Here is a 4,809-nt window from a genome sequence, read left to right as displayed (position 1 = left end):
AATTGGGTTGCGTTTTTTAAAAGAGCCTTAAAGCATGCCAACTATCTACATAAGTTTCTGTTTCCTATCAAACTTCTCTTTTCCTACAACTGTATAGCTGCACCTTCTCTGTCTCATCTCGTTGCACAGTGCTTATGCCAGCCACATGATGCACAACAGGGGACTCCTGTCTATCTCCCTGTTAATTCAGGTATCCCTCTTCTCCTCAGCATTTTGCACATTGCTGGCGTTCTCGCATAAGTAAGCTGCAGGCTGGGGCTCTAGGGAGATGTTGGGCAGTCATATGCATAGCTCTTCCATTGTAAAGAGATGGCCAGAATGCAGCAATATATATGCATACCCAAGGGAAAGCTGGGGGAAAGCATTGTTTATTACGATTATTTTTATCACACATTTCAAGATGTTGGTGGTAGACGGACCTGTGAGGTGTAGGGAAGGGAAATTTGACTGGAGCAGGCTCTAAGGTGGTTTTTGCCTGTGTCCTTCAATGAACTCTATGCTGATCCCTTTCCATGCACACAGTTGAACTGGCAGGCAGTGCTCAAATTACCATTAGGTACTGTTTTGCGAAGCTTATGAGGGACATATACATGATTTGACTAAAGCTGGTCAGTGTGGGGTGACCCCCTCATGGATTTCATTAAGGACTTCCTAATCCCACCTCCCTGCACTCAGTAATGTACCAACTGCCTGCAGGATGTGTGCCATTAATCGTGATTGTACTTTAAGACTAGCATCCAAAATAGGGGGTGTACCGATTTCACATCATTTTAGAAGTATCATGCAATGCCTTTGTCCCTTTGCTTCTGTTCTGTACATGAACAGAACTCCCTGTGCAGGATAATACTTAGACACAAACCACCATAAATTAATTCTTTCTTATAATGCTTTCCTAGTCTGGCCACTGATTATTTTGTTCCTTCCTTTCTGCATTTGAAATTCAGCATGCGAAACCCGACAGAACAGAAGCACTTGGAACATGCTTCTGTCCTCCAGCAAGTTCAACAGAAAGAGCATTGCCTGAATCTAGCATTTTTCATCTTCAAAGCATTGCATGGACATTGGCTAATTAATCTTCCCTGCACTCTTGGGAAGGAGGTGACTAAGTACCCTGTGCTATTATGTCGAGCGGCATAAAAATCAAAGGAATTAAGAGATGGGGAAAGACACGGTCTAGCAGAGTAGGTCATGTTTGTTTCCCATGCGCAATCACCTCTGGCTAATGTGCAGAATTATTCTCTACATATTGTTCTCTAGGGCTCTTGTCGAGTCAAGTTTTAAACAGCTTTAGTAACACGATTTCCAGCCAGCTCCCCTAGGATGCTCTTCCCCAGTCTGTTGTATCACTCAGTGGGAGAAATGCTGGCTGTTACTAAGGCTCAGTTTGCTCATTTTGCAGCTCCCCCACCCCTCTTGCTGGTTTTGGTACAGAGTTTAGCAAGTTTGCCAGAGAGAAGGCCTTTCTTCCTCATTCCCCTTTCCCTTTCTGTGCTACGTGTCAAATCCCATTAGACTGCTTTAGTGTGGATTACTGCTCTACCTGGTGAAGTTGCTGCCTATAAATTTCCACCCACCTGGTGACTTGGCAGTTCCATGCTATGGATATAGGAGGAAGGGTAGAGAGATTGAAATCTCCCTCAGCATGGCCCGTAGGCTGGCTTCTCTGCATGCTAACTTCCTGTAGTCTTTTCTTCCCCTTAAGGTCATTTTGCTGTTACAAGGTGATACACCAGGTACATAAGTGAGTCCCTCTAGCTCAGTATACCCCGTACTGGCAAAATGCATCACCCCAGGATTTCAGTCTTTCCCAGCCATTCCTGGAGATGCTGGGGATGAGACCTTTTGCTTGCTAAACATTACTACTACCTCTGAGCTATGGTTCTTCCAACAGCAATATTGCAGCTGGCAATCAGCACTAGGGAGCTTTCTCACAGAAAGGCACTCCTAGGTTGAAAGCAGCAGCACTTTGAAGTAAGTCACTGCTATTCCCAGGATTCTGGCTTAGGGGTGCATGGTTCAAAAGCCCCATAGGAAACACTATGCTTCTGTGTAAAGTGGTATTTTCACTGGGAACTAAGCAATCAACCATGGACAATCAGTTGGCCATCCATTATGTTGACAAGGGTGGTTTACCTACAGACTGCATTCACAAATATGGGGGGGGATATTTCTTACTTTGACTGCTGCTATGGGTCTCCCACCGTGACGCCAAAATGTATTTTGTGGGGCCACAAAGCTCATCCGTTTAAAAAATATGTGGTTTTGTTGTTGTTTTAAAAAAGAACACTCTTGTGGGTTCCCTATTCTGATTCTTTGATGCAAAAATTATTGTGACCCCAACCCAAATTTGCCCTTTTCAAAAACACAAAGATCAAATAATCAAATAATCCATGCCCACTTTAAACCATGGATCAAAATGGTCCTCAGCCTGAAAGAGATTAGTCATGCGCAATATAGACAGTGTCCACCATTTTAGGCCCTGCGAGGAAGACATGACGTAAGCGTCAGAACTGCACAGAATATCAAGTAGAATATATATTATCAGTGTACTTTTACATTTCTCTTTTGGGTTATAATCTCAAGCACACTTACAGTTCAGTCCTACGGTAACCCTAAGTAAATTCCAGTGATAAGTATACATATGCTTGTATAGTAGGCCTACCAAGATGAAAGTCCTGCTGAATTCTGTGCGACTTACTTATTAATAAAACCATTAGGACTGGCCACTAAGTCTCCAATGCATTGCTACTATACCAAGGCATGAAGTACAAGCTAACTATTCAGATTTTGAAATTTCACACGTGCTCTTGCATAATGTGACTGTTCTAGTGATTAAACCCTTAAAGAAAATCAGGATACTTGCTTCATGTCAACTTGACCTAAAGAACCTTTTTCTGGGGTGTAGGGAGCACAATTTCAGTAGCTGTGCTTTATCCCATATCTAGAACATGGGTAGGCAAACTAAGGCCTGGGGGCTGGATCCGGCCCAATCGCCTTCTGAATCCGGCCCGTGGATGGTCTGGGGATCAGCGTGTTTTTACATGAGTAGAATGTGTCCCTTTATTTAAAATGCATCTCTTGGCTATTTGTGGGGCATAGGAATTCATCATTATTTATTCCAAAATATAGTCCGGCCCCCCACAAGTTCTGAGGGACAGTGGACGGGGCCCCTGCTGAAAAAGTTTGCTGACCCGTTCTAGAATATAAAAAAACAGCAATGATAGCAACAATGAACAAAATTACCAACAACACAGGCCATGAAGAGGACCCAGTATTTACCAGATTGAGTTGGAAGATGTTCTCTCAATAAGATGCCACCTCCCTCTGGACACAACAGGCAGGATCTTCAAAGACTTTTGCCTCCTCCTCCAGGGTGAGGAGTTGCCCCACCATCCTTCCCACAGTTCAAGCATGAAAGGTTGGGTCTCTGTTTTGCTCTAAAATCTCCAACTTTTTGAAGTTTTGTGAGTTTGTATCCTCTTCCCTTTAAGTTATGAGGTGTTTTTGTGGGGGTTTGTGTTCCCCCACCTATCTCAGTCAGCAAAAGGACCTAAAAAGATATATTTGTATTTCCCCATTTGTGTTGGGGTTTTCCCTGTTCTTGTGGTTCTTTTCCCAGCACTCGATGGCTGGGGGAAGGTTTCTTCTAACCCTGACTGACTGGTCCCTGGGCACTTTGCATGTAGCCATTCCTGCACTACTGCATTGAGTGGACCTGCCATTACTAAGAGCTCATGGCACTTTCTTTTTTTCTCAGCAATGGGCCCATAATTACTCAAACAAGTGGGGACCCCATTTGAGCCAGGTCTAGAGCTTGTTTCTGGATTTGGCAAGTCCCATACTCACCATCTCAAGCAGGACTGTCTTTGAAAGGGGGTTCAGCACCTGGAATGTTGGCGTTCCTTTTCTCGCCTATAGCTGGCCATCCCTACTCTCTGTACAGCTGATTCTTCCTCTCAAACAGGTGCGCTCTCTCTCTCTCTCTCTCTGTGTGTGTGTGTGTGTGTGTGTCCCACTCTTTGACCACCACTCTTTTCCTGTTTCCCCCAATGAGGTCTGAATGAAGAAAAATCGCTGGAGAAAATTGTTGGGCAGGGTTGACCAAAAAAGGAAGACTGCCAACCCTTATAGTCTTCTTTCTTAGCCAAGGCTTCTCTCTTACCCTTGTTTGGCCTCTCAAATTTCAAAGCCTCCTGATTCCATAAGGGTGGCAGAAGTCTTCTTCCACCTGACCGGTCAGGGAGAAAACATCTGATGCTGAATGAGCTGTATGCAATTCAATTTGAGAGCATGCTTCGTTATCATTATGTCCCTAACCCTTGCTCATGGCAGCCAGTGAAGCATCCAAATTACATGAGGGCTATTCAACACCTAGTGAAGATGAATGCAATAGAATCTGTTCCCCCCTCAAGAGAGAGGTCTGGGGTCTAATCATTCTTTTTCTTAGGTTCTCAAAAGCACAGGGCCGTTTGGGTTATTTTGGACCTAAAGTGGCTAAACTAGTTGTCACAGTGGCCGGGGTGGGCTACTTCAGAGTAACGACTCTACACAGCTCTGCATTTTATCTTTTTATTGGTGCTGCGTATTTACAGTGCTAAAGGCAGTACTATTTACAGAGACACATCTTATCCGCTTGAATCAGAACCTCCGAATGGCGTTTGGCGCGTTTTTCTCCAGCATAACAACTTGGGGAGACCCATCCTCTTCCCCCTACGTTTTCTGCGCAATTCCGGAGTTGGGGGGACAGGTCTGCCTGTCCCACCTGGGACGCTGGCTCCGCTACCCTGTCTGAGCCTCGGACACCACTTC

The sequence above is a fragment of the Zootoca vivipara genome, chromosome 9 (genome assembly GCF_965207765.1).
Source record: "Zootoca vivipara chromosome 9, rZooViv2.hap1.1, whole genome shotgun sequence".
In the NCBI taxonomy this organism is placed as follows: Eukaryota; Metazoa; Chordata; class Lepidosauria; order Squamata; family Lacertidae; genus Zootoca; species Zootoca vivipara.
This window is presented reverse-complemented; position numbering follows the sequence as displayed.